Source organism: Brachionichthys hirsutus, chromosome 7 (genome assembly GCF_040956055.1).
Source record: "Brachionichthys hirsutus isolate HB-005 chromosome 7, CSIRO-AGI_Bhir_v1, whole genome shotgun sequence".
NCBI classification, from domain to species: Eukaryota; Metazoa; Chordata; class Actinopteri; order Lophiiformes; family Brachionichthyidae; genus Brachionichthys; species Brachionichthys hirsutus.
Genome location: NC_090903.1, coordinates 1,415,841 through 1,434,044, shown reverse-complemented (window position 1 = coordinate 1,434,044; position 18,204 = coordinate 1,415,841). Strand labels below are relative to the sequence as shown.

The 18,204-nt window shown below is 41.1% G+C and overlaps 58 pseudogenes; all 58 read left to right on the top strand.

Annotated features, from left to right (window-relative positions):
* The first annotated feature begins 126 nt into the window (after positions 1 to 126).
* Positions 127 to 245, top strand: LOC137897754 (5S ribosomal RNA; annotated as a pseudogene).
* A 195-nt stretch (positions 246 to 440) lies between these two features.
* On the top strand, positions 441 to 559 carry LOC137896685 (5S ribosomal RNA; annotated as a pseudogene).
* Positions 560 to 753: 194 nt separating this feature from the next.
* Positions 754 to 872, top strand: LOC137896647 (5S ribosomal RNA; annotated as a pseudogene).
* Positions 873 to 1,067: 195 nt separating this feature from the next.
* LOC137896280 (5S ribosomal RNA) lies at positions 1,068 to 1,186 on the top strand (annotated as a pseudogene).
* A 195-nt stretch (positions 1,187 to 1,381) lies between these two features.
* On the top strand, positions 1,382 to 1,500 carry LOC137896734 (5S ribosomal RNA; annotated as a pseudogene).
* Positions 1,501 to 1,695: 195 nt separating this feature from the next.
* LOC137897753 (5S ribosomal RNA) lies at positions 1,696 to 1,814 on the top strand (annotated as a pseudogene).
* A 195-nt stretch (positions 1,815 to 2,009) lies between these two features.
* LOC137896733 (5S ribosomal RNA) lies at positions 2,010 to 2,128 on the top strand (annotated as a pseudogene).
* A 195-nt stretch (positions 2,129 to 2,323) lies between these two features.
* LOC137897752 (5S ribosomal RNA) lies at positions 2,324 to 2,442 on the top strand (annotated as a pseudogene).
* Positions 2,443 to 2,637: 195 nt separating this feature from the next.
* LOC137896684 (5S ribosomal RNA) lies at positions 2,638 to 2,756 on the top strand (annotated as a pseudogene).
* A 195-nt stretch (positions 2,757 to 2,951) lies between these two features.
* Positions 2,952 to 3,070, top strand: LOC137896465 (5S ribosomal RNA; annotated as a pseudogene).
* Positions 3,071 to 3,265: 195 nt separating this feature from the next.
* Positions 3,266 to 3,384, top strand: LOC137896957 (5S ribosomal RNA; annotated as a pseudogene).
* A 195-nt stretch (positions 3,385 to 3,579) lies between these two features.
* On the top strand, positions 3,580 to 3,698 carry LOC137896337 (5S ribosomal RNA; annotated as a pseudogene).
* Positions 3,699 to 3,892: 194 nt separating this feature from the next.
* Positions 3,893 to 4,011, top strand: LOC137896646 (5S ribosomal RNA; annotated as a pseudogene).
* Positions 4,012 to 4,206: 195 nt separating this feature from the next.
* On the top strand, positions 4,207 to 4,325 carry LOC137897109 (5S ribosomal RNA; annotated as a pseudogene).
* Positions 4,326 to 4,520: 195 nt separating this feature from the next.
* Positions 4,521 to 4,639, top strand: LOC137897173 (5S ribosomal RNA; annotated as a pseudogene).
* A 195-nt stretch (positions 4,640 to 4,834) lies between these two features.
* Positions 4,835 to 4,953, top strand: LOC137896278 (5S ribosomal RNA; annotated as a pseudogene).
* A 195-nt stretch (positions 4,954 to 5,148) lies between these two features.
* Positions 5,149 to 5,267, top strand: LOC137896732 (5S ribosomal RNA; annotated as a pseudogene).
* A 195-nt stretch (positions 5,268 to 5,462) lies between these two features.
* Positions 5,463 to 5,581, top strand: LOC137897751 (5S ribosomal RNA; annotated as a pseudogene).
* Positions 5,582 to 5,776: 195 nt separating this feature from the next.
* On the top strand, positions 5,777 to 5,895 carry LOC137896683 (5S ribosomal RNA; annotated as a pseudogene).
* Positions 5,896 to 6,089: 194 nt separating this feature from the next.
* Positions 6,090 to 6,208, top strand: LOC137896644 (5S ribosomal RNA; annotated as a pseudogene).
* Positions 6,209 to 6,403: 195 nt separating this feature from the next.
* Positions 6,404 to 6,522, top strand: LOC137896276 (5S ribosomal RNA; annotated as a pseudogene).
* Positions 6,523 to 6,717: 195 nt separating this feature from the next.
* On the top strand, positions 6,718 to 6,836 carry LOC137896681 (5S ribosomal RNA; annotated as a pseudogene).
* A 194-nt stretch (positions 6,837 to 7,030) lies between these two features.
* On the top strand, positions 7,031 to 7,149 carry LOC137896679 (5S ribosomal RNA; annotated as a pseudogene).
* A 194-nt stretch (positions 7,150 to 7,343) lies between these two features.
* LOC137896643 (5S ribosomal RNA) lies at positions 7,344 to 7,462 on the top strand (annotated as a pseudogene).
* Positions 7,463 to 7,657: 195 nt separating this feature from the next.
* LOC137896948 (5S ribosomal RNA) lies at positions 7,658 to 7,776 on the top strand (annotated as a pseudogene).
* Positions 7,777 to 7,972: 196 nt separating this feature from the next.
* Positions 7,973 to 8,091, top strand: LOC137896464 (5S ribosomal RNA; annotated as a pseudogene).
* Positions 8,092 to 8,286: 195 nt separating this feature from the next.
* On the top strand, positions 8,287 to 8,405 carry LOC137897240 (5S ribosomal RNA; annotated as a pseudogene).
* Positions 8,406 to 8,600: 195 nt separating this feature from the next.
* On the top strand, positions 8,601 to 8,719 carry LOC137896275 (5S ribosomal RNA; annotated as a pseudogene).
* A 195-nt stretch (positions 8,720 to 8,914) lies between these two features.
* On the top strand, positions 8,915 to 9,033 carry LOC137896731 (5S ribosomal RNA; annotated as a pseudogene).
* Positions 9,034 to 9,228: 195 nt separating this feature from the next.
* LOC137897750 (5S ribosomal RNA) lies at positions 9,229 to 9,347 on the top strand (annotated as a pseudogene).
* A 195-nt stretch (positions 9,348 to 9,542) lies between these two features.
* Positions 9,543 to 9,661, top strand: LOC137896678 (5S ribosomal RNA; annotated as a pseudogene).
* Positions 9,662 to 9,855: 194 nt separating this feature from the next.
* On the top strand, positions 9,856 to 9,974 carry LOC137896642 (5S ribosomal RNA; annotated as a pseudogene).
* A 195-nt stretch (positions 9,975 to 10,169) lies between these two features.
* Positions 10,170 to 10,288, top strand: LOC137896274 (5S ribosomal RNA; annotated as a pseudogene).
* Positions 10,289 to 10,483: 195 nt separating this feature from the next.
* On the top strand, positions 10,484 to 10,602 carry LOC137896730 (5S ribosomal RNA; annotated as a pseudogene).
* A 195-nt stretch (positions 10,603 to 10,797) lies between these two features.
* Positions 10,798 to 10,916, top strand: LOC137897749 (5S ribosomal RNA; annotated as a pseudogene).
* Positions 10,917 to 11,111: 195 nt separating this feature from the next.
* LOC137896727 (5S ribosomal RNA) lies at positions 11,112 to 11,230 on the top strand (annotated as a pseudogene).
* Positions 11,231 to 11,425: 195 nt separating this feature from the next.
* LOC137897747 (5S ribosomal RNA) lies at positions 11,426 to 11,544 on the top strand (annotated as a pseudogene).
* Positions 11,545 to 11,739: 195 nt separating this feature from the next.
* Positions 11,740 to 11,858, top strand: LOC137896677 (5S ribosomal RNA; annotated as a pseudogene).
* Positions 11,859 to 12,053: 195 nt separating this feature from the next.
* Positions 12,054 to 12,172, top strand: LOC137896463 (5S ribosomal RNA; annotated as a pseudogene).
* Positions 12,173 to 12,367: 195 nt separating this feature from the next.
* On the top strand, positions 12,368 to 12,486 carry LOC137896956 (5S ribosomal RNA; annotated as a pseudogene).
* A 195-nt stretch (positions 12,487 to 12,681) lies between these two features.
* LOC137896336 (5S ribosomal RNA) lies at positions 12,682 to 12,800 on the top strand (annotated as a pseudogene).
* A 194-nt stretch (positions 12,801 to 12,994) lies between these two features.
* Positions 12,995 to 13,113, top strand: LOC137896641 (5S ribosomal RNA; annotated as a pseudogene).
* A 195-nt stretch (positions 13,114 to 13,308) lies between these two features.
* On the top strand, positions 13,309 to 13,427 carry LOC137897107 (5S ribosomal RNA; annotated as a pseudogene).
* Positions 13,428 to 13,622: 195 nt separating this feature from the next.
* LOC137896358 (5S ribosomal RNA) lies at positions 13,623 to 13,741 on the top strand (annotated as a pseudogene).
* A 195-nt stretch (positions 13,742 to 13,936) lies between these two features.
* Positions 13,937 to 14,055, top strand: LOC137897213 (5S ribosomal RNA; annotated as a pseudogene).
* Positions 14,056 to 14,250: 195 nt separating this feature from the next.
* On the top strand, positions 14,251 to 14,369 carry LOC137897745 (5S ribosomal RNA; annotated as a pseudogene).
* A 195-nt stretch (positions 14,370 to 14,564) lies between these two features.
* On the top strand, positions 14,565 to 14,683 carry LOC137897217 (5S ribosomal RNA; annotated as a pseudogene).
* Positions 14,684 to 14,878: 195 nt separating this feature from the next.
* LOC137896990 (5S ribosomal RNA) lies at positions 14,879 to 14,997 on the top strand (annotated as a pseudogene).
* Positions 14,998 to 15,192: 195 nt separating this feature from the next.
* On the top strand, positions 15,193 to 15,311 carry LOC137897313 (5S ribosomal RNA; annotated as a pseudogene).
* Positions 15,312 to 15,506: 195 nt separating this feature from the next.
* LOC137897744 (5S ribosomal RNA) lies at positions 15,507 to 15,625 on the top strand (annotated as a pseudogene).
* A 195-nt stretch (positions 15,626 to 15,820) lies between these two features.
* On the top strand, positions 15,821 to 15,939 carry LOC137897215 (5S ribosomal RNA; annotated as a pseudogene).
* A 195-nt stretch (positions 15,940 to 16,134) lies between these two features.
* LOC137896814 (5S ribosomal RNA) lies at positions 16,135 to 16,253 on the top strand (annotated as a pseudogene).
* A 194-nt stretch (positions 16,254 to 16,447) lies between these two features.
* On the top strand, positions 16,448 to 16,566 carry LOC137897319 (5S ribosomal RNA; annotated as a pseudogene).
* Positions 16,567 to 16,761: 195 nt separating this feature from the next.
* On the top strand, positions 16,762 to 16,880 carry LOC137896324 (5S ribosomal RNA; annotated as a pseudogene).
* Positions 16,881 to 17,075: 195 nt separating this feature from the next.
* LOC137896726 (5S ribosomal RNA) lies at positions 17,076 to 17,194 on the top strand (annotated as a pseudogene).
* Positions 17,195 to 17,390: 196 nt separating this feature from the next.
* On the top strand, positions 17,391 to 17,509 carry LOC137897214 (5S ribosomal RNA; annotated as a pseudogene).
* Positions 17,510 to 17,704: 195 nt separating this feature from the next.
* On the top strand, positions 17,705 to 17,823 carry LOC137897644 (5S ribosomal RNA; annotated as a pseudogene).
* Positions 17,824 to 18,018: 195 nt separating this feature from the next.
* LOC137896725 (5S ribosomal RNA) lies at positions 18,019 to 18,137 on the top strand (annotated as a pseudogene).
* The last annotated feature ends 67 nt before the right edge of the window (positions 18,138 to 18,204 follow it).

Below are 18,204 nucleotides of genomic sequence, written 5' to 3'. Positions count from 1 at the left end.
GGACTTGACAACTGATTGTAGAAAAATGTGTTTTAGTTGTCTGGTTAAAGAAAGTTGCCTTTGTTGCTGAAGTTGTTTAAAATTGTGACAAATCTATATATACTATGTTTTCTATACTCTGCTCCAGCTCACGGCCATACCTGCCTGGGAGTGCCCAATCTCGTCAGATCTTGGAAGCCAAGCAGGCGCGGGCCTGGTTAGTACGTGCGCAGGAGACTCACTTGGAACACCAGGTGCTGTGAGCTTTTAAATTGGTCAGAATTTTGAATTGACAGAAAAAAATCTACCTGGGATGAATGCGATCATGGAATTCAGGACTTGACGACTGATTGTAGAAAAATGTGTTTTAGTTGTCTGGTTAAAGAAAGTTGCCTTTGTTGCTGAAGTTGTTTAAAATTGTGACAAATCTATATATACTATGTTTTCTATACTGTACTCCAGCTCACGGCCATACCTGCCTGGGAGTGCCCAATCTCATCAGATCTTGGAAGCCAGGCAGGCACGGGCCTGGTTAGTACATGTGCGGGAGACTCACTTGGAATACCAGGTGCTGTGAGCTTTTAAATTGGTCAGAATTTTGAATTTAAAGAAAAAAATCTTCCTGGGATGAATGCAATCATTGAATTCAGGACTTGACGACTGATTGTAGAAAAATGTGTTTTAGTTGTCTGGTTAAAGAAAGTTGCCTTTGTTGCTGAAGTTGTTTAAAATTGTGACAAATCTATATATACTATGTTTCTATACTGTACTCCGGCTCACGGCCATACCTGCCTGGGAGTGCCCAATCTCATCAGATCTTGGAAGCCAAGCAGGCACGGGCATGGTTAGTACATGTGCGGGAGACTCACTTGGAATACCAGGTGCTGTGAGCTTTTAAATTGGTCAGAATTTTGAATTTAAAGAAAAAAATCTTCCTGGGATGAATGCAATCATGGAATTCAGGACTTGACGACTGATTGTAGAAAAATGTGTTTTAGTTGTCTGGTTAAAGAAAGTTGCCTTTGTTGCTGAAGTTGTTTAAAATTGTGACAAATCTATATATACTATGTTTTCTATACCGTACTCCAGCTCACGGCCATACCCGCCTGAGAGTGCCCAATCTCGTCAGATCTTGGAAGCCAAGCAGGCACGGGCCTGGTTAGTACATGTGCAGGAGACTCACTTGGAATGCCAGGTGCTGTGAGCTTTTAAATTGGTCAGAATTTTGAATTTAAAGAAAAAAATCTTCCTGGGATGAATGCGATCATGGAATTCAGGACTTGACAACTGATTGTAGAAAAATGTGTTTTAGTTGTCTGGTTAAAGAAAGTTGCCTTTGTTGCTGAAGTTGTTTAAAATTGTGACAAATCTATATATACTATGTTTTCTATACTGTACTCCAGCTCACGGCCATGCCTGCCTGGGAGTGCCCAATCTCATCAGATCTTGGAAGCCAGGCAGGCATGGGCCTGGTTAGTACATGTGCAGGAGACTCACTTGGAATACCAGGTGCTGTGAGCTTTTAAATTGGTCAGAATTTTGAATTTAAAGAAAAAAATCTTCCTGGGATGAATGCGATCATGGAATTCAGGACTTGACAACTGATTGTAGAAAAATGTGTTTTAGTTGTCTGGTTAAAGAAAGTTGCCTTTGTTGCTGAAGTTGTTTAAAATTGTGACAAATCTATATATACTATGTTTTCTATACTCTGCTCCAGCTCACGGCCATACCTGCCTGGGAGTGCCCAATCTCGTCAGATCTTGGAAGCCAAGCAGGCGCGGGCCTGGTTAGTACGTGCGCAGGAGACTCACTTGGAACACCAGGTGCTGTGAGCTTTTAAATTGGTCAGAATTTTGAATTGACAGAAAAAAATCTACCTGGGATGAATGCGATCATGGAATTCAGGACTTGACAACTGATTGTAGAAAAATGTGTTTTAGTTGTCTGGTTAAAGAAAGTTGCCTTTGTTGCTGAAGTTGTTTAAAATTGTGACAAATCTATATATACTATGTTTTCTATACTGTACTCCAGCTCACGGCCATGCCTGCCTGGGAGTGCCCAATCTCATCAGATCTTGGAAGCCAGGCAGGCATGGGCCTGGTTAGTACATGTGCAGGAGACTCACTTGGAATACCAGGTGCTGTGAGCTTTTAAATTGGTCAGAATTTTGAATTTAAAGAAAAAAATCTTCCTGGGATGAATGCGATCATGGAATTCAGGACTTGACAACTGATTGTAGAAAAATGTGTTTTAGTTGTCTGGTTAAAGAAAGTTGCCTTTGTTGCTGAAGTTGTTTAAAATTGTGACAAATCTATATATACTATGTTTTCTATACTCTGCTCCAGCTCACGGCCATACCTGCCTGGGAGTGCCCAATCTCGTCAGATCTTGGAAGCCAAGCAGGCGCGGGCCTGGTTAGTACGTGCGCAGGAGACTCACTTGGAACACCAGGTGCTGTGAGCTTTTAAATTGGTCAGAATTTTGAATTGACAGAAAAAAATCTACCTGGGATGAATGCGATCATGGAATTCAGGACTTGACGACTGATTGTAGAAAAATGTGTTTTAGTTGTCTGGTTAAAGAAAGTTGCCTTTGTTGCTGAAGTTGTTTAAAATTGTGACAAATCTATATATACTATGTTTTCTATACTGTACTCCAGCTCACGGCCATACCTGCCTGGGAGTGCCCAATCTCATCAGATCTTGGAAGCCAGGCAGGCACGGGCCTGGTTAGTACATGTGCGGGAGACTCACTTGGAATACCAGGTGCTGTGAGCTTTTAAATTGGTCAGAATTTTGAATTTAAAGAAAAAAATCTTCCTGGGATGAATGCAATCATTGAATTCAGGACTTGACGACTGATTGTAGAAAAATGTGTTTTAGTTGTCTGGTTAAAGAAAGTTGCCTTTGTTGCTGAAGTTGTTTAAAATTGTGACAAATCTATATATACTATGTTTTCTATGACGTGCTCTAGCTCGCGGCCATACCTGCCTGGGAGTGCCCAGTCTCATCAGATCTTGGAAGCCAAGCAGGCACGGGCCTGGTTAGTACATGTGCAGGAGACTCACTTGGAATACCAGGTGCTGTGAGCTTTTAAATTGGTCAGAATTTTGAATTTAAAGAAAGAAATCTTCCTGGGATGAATGCGATCATGGAATTCAGGACTTGACAACTGATTGTAGAAAAATGTGTTTTAGTTGTCTGGTTAAAGAAAGTTGCCTTTGTTGCTGAAGTTGTTTAAAATTGTGACAAATCTATATATACTATGTTTTCTATACTGTACTCCAGCTCACGGCCATACCTACCTGGGAGTGCCCAATCTCATCAGATCTTGGAAGCCAAGCGGGCACGGGCCTGGCTAGTACATGTGCGGGAGACTCACTTGGAATACCAGGTGCTGTGAGCTTTTAAATTGGTCAGAATTTTGAATTTAAAGAAAAAAATCTTCCTGGGATGAATGCAATCATGGAATTCAGGACTTGACGACTGATTGTAGAAAAATGTGTTTTAGTTGTCTGGTTAAAGAAAGTTGCCTTTGTTGCTGAAGTTGTTTAAAATTGTGACAAATCTATATATACTATGTTTTCTATACCGTACTCCAGCTCACGGCCATACCCGCCTGAGAGTGCCCAATCTCGTCGGATCTTGGAAGCAAAGCAGGCACGGGCCTGGTTAGTACATGTGCAGGAGACTCACTTGGAATACCAGGTGCTGTGAGCTTTTAAATTGGTCAGAATTTTGAATTTAAAGAAAAAAATCTTCCTGGGATGAATGCAATCATTGAATTCAGGACTTGACGACTGATTGTAGAAAAATGTGTTTTAGTTGTCTGGTTAAAGAAAGTGGCCTTTGTTGCTGAAGTTGTTTAAAATTGTGACAAATCTATATATACTATGTTTCTATACTGTACTCCGGCTCACGGCCATACCTGCCTGGGAGTGCCCAATCTCATCAGATCTTGGAAGCCAAGCAGGCACGGGCATGGTTAGTACATGTGCGGGAGACTCACTTGGAATACCAGGTGCTGTGAGCTTTTAAATTGGTCAGAATTTTGAATTTAAAGAAAAAAATCTTCCTGGGATGAATGCAATCATGGAATTCAGGACTTGACGACTGATTGTAGAAAAATGTGTTTTAGTTGTCTGGTTAAAGAAAGTTGCCTTTGTTGCTGAAGTTGTTTAAAATTGTGACAAATCTATATATACTATGTTTTCTATACCGTACTCCAGCTCGCGGCCATACCCACCTGAGAGTGCCCAATCTCGTCAGATCTTGGAAGCCAAGCAGGCACGGGCCTGGCTAGTACATGTGCAGGAGACTCACTTGGAATACCAGGTGCTGTGAGCTTTTAAATTGGTCAGAATTTTGAATTTAAAGAAAAAAATCTGCCTGGGATGAATGCGATCATGGAATTCAGGACTTGACAACTGATTGTAGAAAAATGTGTTTTAGTTGTCTGGTTAAAGAAAGTTGCCTTTGTTGCTGAAGTTGTTTAAAATTGTGACAAATCTATATATACTATGTTTTCTATGCTGTACTCCAGCTCACGGCCATACCTACCTGGGAGTGCCCAATCTCATCAGATCTTGGAAGCCAAGCAGGCACGGGCATGGTTAGTACATGTGCGGGAGACTCACTTGGAATACCAGGTGCTGTGAGCTTTTAAATTGGTCAGAATTTTGAATTTAAAGAAAAAAATCTTCCTGGGATGAATGCAATCATGGAATTCAGGACTTGACGACTGATTGTAGAAAAATGTGTTTTAGTTGTCTGGTTAAAGAAAGTTGCCTTTGTTGCTGAAGTTGTTTAAAATTGTGACAAATCTATATATACTATGTTTTCTATACCGTACTCCAGCTCACGGCCATACCCGCCTGAGAGTGCCCAATCTCGTCAGATCTTGGAAGCCAAGCAGGCACGGGCCTGGTTAGTACATGTGCAGGAGACTCACTTGGAATGCCAGGTGCTGTGAGCTTTTAAATTGGTCAGAATTTTGAATTTAAAGAAAAAAATCTTCCTGGGATGAATGCGATCATGGAATTCAGGACTTGACAACTGATTGTAGAAAAATGTGTTTTAGTTGTCTGGTTAAAGAAAGTTGCCTTTGTTGCTGAAGTTGTTTAAAATTGTGACAAATCTATATATACTATGTTTTCTATACTGTACTCCAGCTCACGGCCATGCCTGCCTGGGAGTGCCCAATCTCATCAGATCTTGGAAGCCAGGCAGGCATGGGCCTGGTTAGTACATGTGCAGGAGACTCACTTGGAATACCAGGTGCTGTGAGCTTTTAAATTGGTCAGAATTTTGAATTTAAAGAAAAAAATCTTCCTGGGATGAATGCGATCATGGAATTCAGGACTTGACAACTGATTGTAGAAAAATGTGTTTTAGTTGTCTGGTTAAAGAAAGTTGCCTTTGTTGCTGAAGTTGTTTAAAATTGTGACAAATCTATATATACTATGTTTTCTATACTCTGCTCCAGCTCACGGCCATACCTGCCTGGGAGTGCCCAATCTCGTCAGATCTTGGAAGCCAAGCAGGCGCGGGCCTGGTTAGTACGTGCGCAGGAGACTCACTTGGAACACCAGGTGCTGTGAGCTTTTAAATTGGTCAGAATTTTGAATTGACAGAAAAAAATCTACCTGGGATGAATGCGATCATGGAATTCAGGACTTGACGACTGATTGTAGAAAAATGTGTTTTAGTTGTCTGGTTAAAGAAAGTTGCCTTTGTTGCTGAAGTTGTTTAAAATTGTGACAAATCTATATATACTATGTTTTCTATACTGTACTCCAGCTCACGGCCATACCTGCCTGGGAGTGCCCAATCTCATCAGATCTTGGAAGCCAGGCAGGCACGGGCCTGGTTAGTACATGTGCGGGAGACTCACTTGGAATACCAGGTGCTGTGAGCTTTTAAATTGGTCAGAATTTTGAATTTAAAGAAAAAAATCTTCCTGGGATGAATGCAATCATTGAATTCAGGACTTGACGACTGATTGTAGAAAAATGTGTTTTAGTTGTCTGGTTAAAGAAAGTTGCCTTTGTTGCTGAAGTTGTTTAAAATTGTGACAAATCTATATATACTATGTTTCTATACTGTACTCCGGCTCACGGCCATACCTGCCTGGGAGTGCCCAATCTCATCAGATCTTGGAAGCCAAGCAGGCACGGGCATGGTTAGTACATGTGCGGGAGACTCACTTGGAATACCAGGTGCTGTGAGCTTTTAAATTGGTCAGAATTTTGAATTTAAAGAAAAAAATCTTCCTGGGATGAATGCAATCATGGAATTCAGGACTTGACGACTGATTGTAGAAAAATGTGTTTTAGTTGTCTGGTTAAAGAAAGTTGCCTTTGTTGCTGAAGTTGTTTAAAATTGTGACAAATCTATATATACTATGTTTTCTATACCGTACTCCAGCTCACGGCCATACCCGCCTGAGAGTGCCCAATCTCGTCAGATCTTGGAAGCCAAGCAGGCACGGGCCTGGTTAGTACATGTGCAGGAGACTCACTTGGAATGCCAGGTGCTGTGAGCTTTTAAATTGGTCAGAATTTTGAATTGACAGAAAAAAATCTACCTGGGATGAATGCGATCATGGAATTCAGGACTTGACGACTGATTGTAGAAAAATGTGTTTTAGTTGTCTGGTTAAAGAAAGTTGCCTTTGTTGCTGAAGTTGTTTAAAATTGTGACAAATCTATATATACTATGTTTTCTATACTGTACTCCAGCTCACGGCCATACCTGCCTGGGAGTGCCCAATCTCATCAGATCTTGGAAGCCAGGCAGGCACGGGCCTGGTTAGTACATGTGCGGGAGACTCACTTGGAATACCAGGTGCTGTGAGCTTTTAAATTGGTCAGAATTTTGAATTTAAAGAAAAAAATCTTCCTGGGATGAATGCAATCATTGAATTCAGGACTTGACGACTGATTGTAGAAAAATGTGTTTTAGTTGTCTGGTTAAAGAAAGTTGCCTTTGTTGCTGAAGTTGTTTAAAATTGTGACAAATCTATATATACTATGTTTCTATACTGTACTCCGGCTCACGGCCATACCTGCCTGGGAGTGCCCAATCTCATCAGATCTTGGAAGCCAGGCAGGCACGGGCCTGGTTAGTACATGTGCGGGAGACTCACTTGGAATACCAGGTGCTGTGAGCTTTTAAATTGGTCAGAATTTTGAATTTAAAGAAAAAAATCTTCCTGGGATGAATGCAATCATTGAATTCAGGACTTGACGACTGATTGTAGAAAAATGTGTTTTAGTTGTCTGGTTAAAGAAAGTTGCCTTTGTTGCTGAAGTTGTTTAAAATTGTGACAAATCTATATATACTATGTTTCTATACTGTACTCCGGCTCACGGCCATACCTGCCTGGGAGTGCCCAATCTCATCAGATCTTGGAAGCCAAGCAGGCACGGGCATGGTTAGTACATGTGCGGGAGACTCACTTGGAATACCAGGTGCTGTGAGCTTTTAAATTGGTCAGAATTTTGAATTTAAAGAAAAAAATCTTCCTGGGATGAATGCAATCATGGAATTCAGGACTTGACGACTGATTGTAGAAAAATGTGTTTTAGTTGTCTGGTTAAAGAAAGTTGCCTTTGTTGCTGAAGTTGTTTAAAATTGTGACAAATCTATATATACTATGTTTTCTATACTGTACTCCAGCTCACGGCCATGCCTGCCTGGGAGTGCCCAATCTCATCAGATCTTGGAAGCCAGGCAGGCATGGGCCTGGTTAGTACATGTGCAGGAGACTCACTTGGAATACCAGGTGCTGTGAGCGTTTAAATTGGTCAGAATTTTGAATTTAAAGAAAAAAAATCTACCTGGGATGAATGTGATCATGGAATTCAGGACTTGACGACTGATTGTAGAAAAATGTGTTTTAGTTGTCTGGTTAAAGAAAGTTGCCTTTGTTGCTGAAGTTGTTTAAAATTGTGACAAATCTATATATACTATGTTTTCTATGACGTGCTCTAGCTCGCGGCCATACCTGCCTGGGAGTGCCCAGTCTCATCAGATCTTGGAAGCCAAGCAGGCACGGGCCTGGTTAGTACATGTGCAGGAGACTCACTTGGAATACCAGGTGCTGTGAGCTTTTAAATTGGTCAGAATTTTGAATTTAAAGAAAAAAATCTTCCTGGGATGAATGCGATCATGGAATTCAGGACTTGACAACTGATTGTAGAAAAATGTGTTTTAGTTGTCTGGTTAAAGAAAGTTGCCTTTGTTGCTGAAGTTGTTTAAAATTGTGACAAATCTATATATACTATGTTTTCTATGCTGTACTCCAGCTCACGGCCATACCTACCTGGGAGTGCCCAATCTCATTAGATCTTGGAAGCCAAGCAGGCACGGGCATGGTTAGTACATGTGCGGGAGACTCACTTGGAATACCAGGTGCTGTGAGCTTTTAAATTGGTCAGAATTTTGAATTTAAAGAAAAAAATCTTCCTGGGATGAATGCAATCATGGAATTCAGGACTTGACGACTGATTGTAGAAAAATGTGTTTTAGTTGTCTGGTTAAAGAAAGTTGCCTTTGTTGCTGAAGTTGTTTAAAATTGTGACAAATCTATATATACTATGTTTTCTATACCGTACTCCAGCTCACGGCCATACCCGCCTGAGAGTGCCCAATCTCGTCAGATCTTGGAAGCCAAGCAGGCACGGGCCTGGTTAGTACATGTGCAGGAGACTCACTTGGAATGCCAGGTGCTGTGAGCTTTTAAATTGGTCAGAATTTTGAATTTAAAGAAAAAAATCTTCCTGGGATGAATGCGATCATGGAATTCAGGACTTGACAACTGATTGTAGAAAAATGTGTTTTAGTTGTCTGGTTAAAGAAAGTTGCCTTTGTTGCTGAAGTTGTTTAAAATTGTGACAAATCTATATATACTATGTTTTCTATACTGTACTCCAGCTCACGGCCATGCCTGCCTGGGAGTGCCCAATCTCATCAGATCTTGGAAGCCAGGCAGGCATGGGCCTGGTTAGTACATGTGCAGGAGACTCACTTGGAATACCAGGTGCTGTGAGCTTTTAAATTGGTCAGAATTTTGAATTTAAAGAAAAAAATCTTCCTGGGATGAATGCGATCATGGAATTCAGGACTTGACAACTGATTGTAGAAAAATGTGTTTTAGTTGTCTGGTTAAAGAAAGTTGCCTTTGTTGCTGAAGTTGTTTAAAATTGTGACAAATCTATATATACTATGTTTTCTATACTCTGCTCCAGCTCACGGCCATACCTGCCTGGGAGTGCCCAATCTCGTCAGATCTTGGAAGCCAAGCAGGCGCGGGCCTGGTTAGTACGTGCGCAGGAGACTCACTTGGAACACCAGGTGCTGTGAGCTTTTAAATTGGTCAGAATTTTGAATTGACAGAAAAAAATCTACCTGGGATGAATGCGATCATGGAATTCAGGACTTGACGACTGATTGTAGAAAAATGTGTTTTAGTTGTCTGGTTAAAGAAAGTTGCCTTTGTTGCTGAAGTTGTTTAAAATTGTGACAAATCTATATATACTATGTTTTCTATACTGTACTCCAGCTCACGGCCATACCTGCCTGGGAGTGCCCAATCTCATCAGATCTTGGAAGCCAGGCAGGCACGGGCCTGGTTAGTACATGTGCGGGAGACTCACTTGGAATACCAGGTGCTGTGAGCTTTTAAATTGGTCAGAATTTTGAATTTAAAGAAAAAAATCTTCCTGGGATGAATGCAATCATTGAATTCAGGACTTGACGACTGATTGTAGAAAAATGTGTTTTAGTTGTCTGGTTAAAGAAAGTTGCCTTTGTTGCTGAAGTTGTTTAAAATTGTGACAAATCTATATATACTATGTTTCTATACTGTACTCCGGCTCACGGCCATACCTGCCTGGGAGTGCCCAATCTCATCAGATCTTGGAAGCCAAGCAGGCACGGGCATGGTTAGTACATGTGCGGGAGACTCACTTGGAATACCAGGTGCTGTGAGCTTTTAAATTGGTCAGAATTTTGAATTTAAAGAAAAAAATCTTCCTGGGATGAATGCAATCATGGAATTCAGGACTTGACGACTGATTGTAGAAAAATGTGTTTTAGTTGTCTGGTTAAAGAAAGTTGCCTTTGTTGCTGAAGTTGTTTAAAATTGTGACAAATCTATATATACTATGTTTTCTATACCGTACTCCAGCTCACGGCCATACCCGCCTGAGAGTGCCCAATCTCGTCAGATCTTGGAAGCCAAGCAGGCACGGGCCTGGTTAGTACATGTGCAGGAGACTCACTTGGAATGCCAGGTGCTGTGAGCTTTTAAATTGGTCAGAATTTTGAATTTAAAGAAAAAAATCTTCCTGGGATGAATGCGATCATGGAATTCAGGACTTGACAACTGATTGTAGAAAAATGTGTTTTAGTTGTCTGGTTAAAGAAAGTTGCCTTTGTTGCTGAAGTTGTTTAAAATTGTGACAAATCTATATATACTATGTTTTCTATACTGTACTCCAGCTCACGGCCATGCCTGCCTGGGAGTGCCCAATCTCATCAGATCTTGGAAGCCAGGCAGGCATGGGCCTGGTTAGTACATGTGCAGGAGACTCACTTGGAATACCAGGTGCTGTGAGCTTTTAAATTGGTCAGAATTTTGAATTTAAAGAAAAAAATCTTCCTGGGATGAATGCGATCATGGAATTCAGGACTTGACAACTGATTGTAGAAAAATGTGTTTTAGTTGTCTGGTTAAAGAAAGTTGCCTTTGTTGCTGAAGTTGTTTAAAATTGTGACAAATCTATATATACTATGTTTTCTATACTCTGCTCCAGCTCACGGCCATACCTGCCTGGGAGTGCCCAATCTCGTCAGATCTTGGAAGCCAAGCAGGCGCGGGCCTGGTTAGTACGTGCGCAGGAGACTCACTTGGAACACCAGGTGCTGTGAGCTTTTAAATTGGTCAGAATTTTGAATTGACAGAAAAAAATCTACCTGGGATGAATGCGATCATGGAATTCAGGACTTGACAACTGATTGTAGAAAAATGTGTTTTAGTTGTCTGGTTAAAGAAAGTTGCCTTTGTTGCTGAAGTTGTTTAAAATTGTGACAAATCTATATATACTATGTTTTCTATACTGTACTCCAGCTCACGGCCATGCCTGCCTGGGAGTGCCCAATCTCATCAGATCTTGGAAGCCAGGCAGGCATGGGCCTGGTTAGTACATGTGCAGGAGACTCACTTGGAATACCAGGTGCTGTGAGCTTTTAAATTGGTCAGAATTTTGAATTTAAAGAAAAAAATCTTCCTGGGATGAATGCGATCATGGAATTCAGGACTTGACAACTGATTGTAGAAAAATGTGTTTTAGTTGTCTGGTTAAAGAAAGTTGCCTTTGTTGCTGAAGTTGTTTAAAATTGTGACAAATCTATATATACTATGTTTTCTATACTCTGCTCCAGCTCACGGCCATACCTGCCTGGGAGTGCCCAATCTCGTCAGATCTTGGAAGCCAAGCAGGCGCGGGCCTGGTTAGTACGTGCGCAGGAGACTCACTTGGAACACCAGGTGCTGTGAGCTTTTAAATTGGTCAGAATTTTGAATTGACAGAAAAAAATCTACCTGGGATGAATGCGATCATGGAATTCAGGACTTGACGACTGATTGTAGAAAAATGTGTTTTAGTTGTCTGGTTAAAGAAAGTTGCCTTTGTTGCTGAAGTTGTTTAAAATTGTGACAAATCTATATATACTATGTTTTCTATACTGTACTCCAGCTCACGGCCATACCTGCCTGGGAGTGCCCAATCTCATCAGATCTTGGAAGCCAGGCAGGCACGGGCCTGGTTAGTACATGTGCGGGAGACTCACTTGGAATACCAGGTGCTGTGAGCTTTTAAATTGGTCAGAATTTTGAATTTAAAGAAAAAAATCTTCCTGGGATGAATGCAATCATTGAATTCAGGACTTGACGACTGATTGTAGAAAAATGTGTTTTAGTTGTCTGGTTAAAGAAAGTTGCCTTTGTTGCTGAAGTTGTTTAAAATTGTGACAAATCTATATATACTATGTTTTCTATGACGTGCTCTAGCTCGCGGCCATACCTGCCTGGGAGTGCCCAGTCTCATCAGATCTTGGAAGCCAAGCAGGCACGGGCCTGGTTAGTACATGTGCAGGAGACTCACTTGGAATACCAGGTGCTGTGAGCTTTTAAATTGGTCAGAATTTTGAATTTAAAGAAAGAAATCTTCCTGGGATGAATGCGATCATGGAATTCAGGACTTGACAACTGATTGTAGAAAAATGTGTTTTAGTTGTCTGGTTAAAGAAAGTTGCCTTTGTTGCTGAAGTTGTTTAAAATTGTGACAAATCTATATATACTATGTTTTCTATACTGTACTCCAGCTCACGGCCATACCTACCTGGGAGTGCCCAATCTCATCAGATCTTGGAAGCCAAGCGGGCACGGGCCTGGCTAGTACATGTGCGGGAGACTCACTTGGAATACCAGGTGCTGTGAGCTTTTAAATTGGTCAGAATTTTGAATTTAAAGAAAAAAATCTTCCTGGGATGAATGCAATCATGGAATTCAGGACTTGACGACTGATTGTAGAAAAATGTGTTTTAGTTGTCTGGTTAAAGAAAGTTGCCTTTGTTGCTGAAGTTGTTTAAAATTGTGACAAATCTATATATACTATGTTTTCTATACCGTACTCCAGCTCACGGCCATACCCGCCTGAGAGTGCCCAATCTCGTCGGATCTTGGAAGCAAAGCAGGCACGGGCCTGGTTAGTACATGTGCAGGAGACTCACTTGGAATACCAGGTGCTGTGAGCTTTTAAATTGGTCAGAATTTTGAATTTAAAGAAAAAAATCTTCCTGGGATGAATGCAATCATTGAATTCAGGACTTGACGACTGATTGTAGAAAAATGTGTTTTAGTTGTCTGGTTAAAGAAAGTGGCCTTTGTTGCTGAAGTTGTTTAAAATTGTGACAAATCTATATATACTATGTTTCTATACTGTACTCCGGCTCACGGCCATACCTGCCTGGGAGTGCCCAATCTCATCAGATCTTGGAAGCCAAGCAGGCACGGGCATGGTTAGTACATGTGCGGGAGACTCACTTGGAATACCAGGTGCTGTGAGCTTTTAAATTGGTCAGAATTTTGAATTTAAAGAAAAAAATCTTCCTGGGATGAATGCAATCATGGAATTCAGGACTTGACGACTGATTGTAGAAAAATGTGTTTTAGTTGTCTGGTTAAAGAAAGTTGCCTTTGTTGCTGAAGTTGTTTAAAATTGTGACAAATCTATATATACTATGTTTTCTATACCGTACTCCAGCTCGCGGCCATACCCACCTGAGAGTGCCCAATCTCGTCAGATCTTGGAAGCCAAGCAGGCACGGGCCTGGCTAGTACATGTGCAGGAGACTCACTTGGAATACCAGGTGCTGTGAGCTTTTAAATTGGTCAGAATTTTGAATTTAAAGAAAAAAATCTGCCTGGGATGAATGCGATCATGGAATTCAGGACTTGACAACTGATTGTAGAAAAATGTGTTTTAGTTGTCTGGTTAAAGAAAGTTGCCTTTGTTGCTGAAGTTGTTTAAAATTGTGACAAATCTATATATACTATGTTTTCTATACTGTACTCCAGCTCACGGCCATACCTGCCTGGGAGTGCCCAATCTCATCAGATCTCGGAAGCCAAGCAGGCACGGGCCTGGTTAGTACATGTGCGGGAGACTCACTTGGAATACCAGGTGCTGTGAGCTTTTAAATTGGTCAGAATTTTGAATTTAAAGAAAAAAATCTTCCTGGGATGAATGCAATCATGGAATTCAGGACTTGACGACTGATTGTAGAAAAATGTGTTTTAGTTGTATGGTTAAAGAAAGTTGCCTTTGTTGCTGAAGTTGTTTAAAATTGTGACAAATCTATATATACTATGTTTTCTATACCGTACTCCAGCTCACGGCCATACCCGCCTGAGAGTGCCCAATCTCGTCAGATCTTGAAAGCCGAGCAGGCACGGGCCTGGTTAGTACATGTGCAGGAGACTCACCTGGAATACCAGGTGCTGTGAGCTTTTAAATTGGTCAGAATTTTGAATTTAAAGAAAAAAATCTTCCTGGGATGAATGCGATCATGGAATTCAGGACTTGACAACTGATTGTAGAAAAATGTGTTTTAGTTGTCTGGTTAAAGAAAGTTGCCTTTGTTGCTGAAGTTGTTTAAAATTGTGACAAATCTATATATACTATGTTTTCTATACTGTACTCCAGCTCACGGCCATACCTGCCTGGGAGTGCCCAATCTCGTCAGATCTTGGAAGCCAAGCAGGCGCGGGCCTGGTTAGTACGTGCGCAGGAGACTCACTTGGAACACCAGGTGCTGTGAGCTTTTAAATTGGTCAGAATTTTGAATTTAAAGAAAAAAATCTTCCTGGGATGAATGCAATCATGGAATTCAGGACTTGACGACTGATTGTAGAAAAATGTGTTTTAGTTGTCTGGTTAAAGAAAGTTGCCTTTGTTGCTGAAGTTGTTTAAAATTGTGACAAATCTATATATACTATGTTTTCTATACCGTACTCCAGCTCACGGCCATACCCGCCTGAGAGTGCCCAGTCTCGTCAGATCTTGGAAGCCGAGCAGGCACGGGCCTGGTTAGTACATGTGCGGGAGACTCACTTGGAACACCAGGTGCTGTGAGCTTTTAAATTGGTCAGAATTTTGAATTTAAAGAAAAACATCTTCCTGGGATGAATGCAATCATGGAATTCAGGACTTGACAACTGATTGTAGAAAAATGTGTTTTAGTTGTCTGGTTAAAGAAAGTTGCCTTTGTTGCTGAAGTTGTTTAAAATTGTGACAAATCTATATATACTATGTTTTCTATACTGTACTCCAGCTCACGGCCATACCTGCCTGGGAGTGCCCAATCTCATCAGATCTTGGAAGCCAAGCAGGCACGGGCCTGGTTAGTACATGTGCGGGAGACTCACTTGGAATACCAGGTGCTGTGAGCTTTTAAATTGGTCAGAATTTTGAATTTAAAGAAAAAAATCTTCCTGGGATGAATGCAATCATGGAATTCAGGACTTGACGACTGATTGTAGAAAAATGTGTTTTAGTTGTATGGTTAAAGAAAGTTGCCTTTGTTGCTGAAGTTGTTTAAAATTGTGACAAATCTATATATACTATGTTTTCTATACCGTACTCCAGCTCACGGCCATACCCGCCTGAGAGTGCCCAATCTCGTCAGATCTTGAAAGCCGAGCAGGCACGGGCCTGGTTGGTACATGTGCAGGAGACTCACTTGGAATACCAGGTGCTGTGAGCTTTTAAATTGGTCAGAATTTTGAATTTAAAGAAAAAAATCTTCCTGGGATGAATGCGATCATGGAATTCAGGACTTGACAACTGATTGTAGAAAAATGTGTTTTAGTTGTCTGGTTAAAGAAAGTTGCCTTTGTTGCTGAAGTTGTTTAAAATTGTGACAAATCTATATATACTATGTTTTCTATGCTGTACTCCAGCTCACGGCCATACCTGCCTGGGAGTGCCCAATCTCGTCAGATCTTGGAAGCCAAGCAGGCGCGGGCCTGGTTAGTACGTGCGCAGGAGACTCACTTGGAACACCAGGTGCTGTGAGCTTTTAAATTGGTCAGAATTTTGAATTTAAAGAAAAAAATCTTCCTGGGATGAATGCAATCATGGAATTCAGGACTTGACGACTGATTGTAGAAAAATGTGTTTTAGTTGTCTGGTTAAAGAAAGTTGCCTTTGTTGCTGAAGTTGTTTAAAATTGTGACAAATCTATATATACTATGTTTTCTATACCGTACTCCAGCTCACGGCCATACCCGCCTGAGAGTGCCCAGTCTCGTCAGATCTTGGAAGCCGAGCAGGCACGGGCCTGGTTAGTACATGTGCGGGAGACTCACTTGGAACACCAGGTGCTGTGAGCTTTTAAATTGGTCAGAATTTTGAATTTAAAGAAAAAAATCTTCCTGGGATGAATGCAATCATGGAATTCAGGACTTGACGACTGATTGTAGAAAAATGTGTTTTAGTTGTCTGGTTAAAGAAAGTTGCCTTTGTTGCTGAAGTTGTTTAAAATTGTGACAAATCTATATATACTATGTTTTCTATACCGTACTCCAGCTCACGGCCATACCCGCCTGAGAGTGCCCAATCTCGTCAGATCTTGGAAGCCGAGCAGGCACGGGCCTGGTTAGTACGTGTGCAGGAGACTCACTTGGAATACCAGGTGCTGTGAGCTTTTAAATTGGTCAGAATTTTGAATTTAAAGAAAAAAATCTTCCTGGGATGAATGCAATCATTGAATTCAGGACTTGACGACTGATTGTAGAAAAATGTGTTTTAGTTGTCTGGTTAAAGAAAGTTGCCTTTGTTGCTGAAGTTGTTTAAAATTGTGACAAATCTATATATACTATGTTTCTATACTGTGCTCCGGCTCACGGCCATACCTGCCTGGGAGTGCCCAATGTCATCAGATCTTGGAAGCCAAGCAGGCACGGGCATGGTTAGTACATGTGCGGGAGACTCACTTGGAATACCAGGTGCTGTGAGCTTTTAAATTGGTCAGAATTTTGAATTTAAAGAAAAAAATATTCCTGGGATGAATGCAATCATGGAATTCAGGACTTGACGACTGATTGTAGAAAAATGTGTTTTAGTTGTCTGGTTAAAGAAAGTTGCCTTTGTTGCTGAAGTTGTTTAAAATTGTGACAAATCTATATATACTATGTTTTCTATACCGTACTCCAGCTCGCGGCCATACCCGCCTGAGAGTGCCCAATCTCGTCAGATCTTGGAAGCCAAGCAGGCACGGGCCTGGTTAGTACATGTGCAGGAGACTCACTTGGAATACCAGGTGCTGTGAGCTTTTAAATTGGTCAGAATTTTGAATTTAAAGAAAAAAATCTTCCTGGGATGAATGCGATCATGGAATTCAGGACTTGACAACTGATTGTAGAAAAATGTGTTTTAGTTGTCTGGTTAAAGAAAGTTGCCTTTGTTGCTGAAGTTGTTTAAAATTGTGACAAATCTATATATACTATGTTTTCTATACTGTACTCCAGCTCACGGCCATGCCTGCCTGGGAGTGCCCAATCTCATCAGATCTTGGAAGCCAGGCAGGCATGGGCCTGGTTAGTACATGTGCAGGAGACTCACTTGGAATACCAGGTGCTGTGAGCTTTTAAATTGGTCAGAATTTTGAATTTAAAGAAAAAAAATCTACCTGGGATGAATGTGATCATGGAATTCAGGACTTGACGACTGATTGTATAAAAATGTGTTGTACTTGTCTTGTTAAAGAAAGTTGCCTTTGTTGCTGAAGTTGTTTAAAATTGTGACAAATCTATATATACTATGTCTTCTATGATGTGCTCTAGCTCGCGGCCATACCTGCCTGGGAGTGCCCAGTCTCATCAGATCTTGGAAGCCAAGCAGGCGCGGGCCTGGTTAGCACGTGCGCAGGAGACTCACTTGGAATACCAGGTGCTGTGAGCTTTTAAATTGGTCAGAATTTTGAATTTAAAGAAAAAAATCTTCCTGGGATGAATGCGATCATGGAATTCAGGACTTGACGACTGATTGTAGAAAAATGTGTTTTAGTTGTCTGGTTAAAGAAAGTTGCCTTTGTTGCTGAAGTTGTTTAAAATTGTGACAAATCTATATATACTATGTTTTCTATACCGTACTCCAGCTCACGGCCATACCCGCCTGAGAGTGCCCAATCTCGTCAGATCTTGGAAGCCAAGCAGGCACGGGCCTGGTTAGTACATGTGCAGGAGACTCACTTGGAATACCAGGTGCTGTGAGCTTTTAAATTGGTCAGAATTTTGAATTTAAAGAAAAAAATCTTCCTGGGATGAATGCGATCATGGAATTCAGGACTTGACAACTGATTGTAGAAAAATGTGTTTTAGTTGTCTGGTTAAAGAAAGTTGCCTTTGTTGCTGAAGTTGTTTAAAATTGTGACAAATCTATATATACTATGTTTTCTATACTGTACTCCAGCTCACGGCCATGCCTGCCTGGGAGTGCCCAATCTCATCAGATCTTGGAAGCCAGGCAGGCATGGGCCTGGTTAGTACATGTGCAGGAGACTCACTTGGAATACCAGGTGCTGTGAGCTTTTAAATTGGTCAGAATTTTGAATTTAAAGAAAAAAAATCTACCTGGGATGAATGTGATCATGGAAT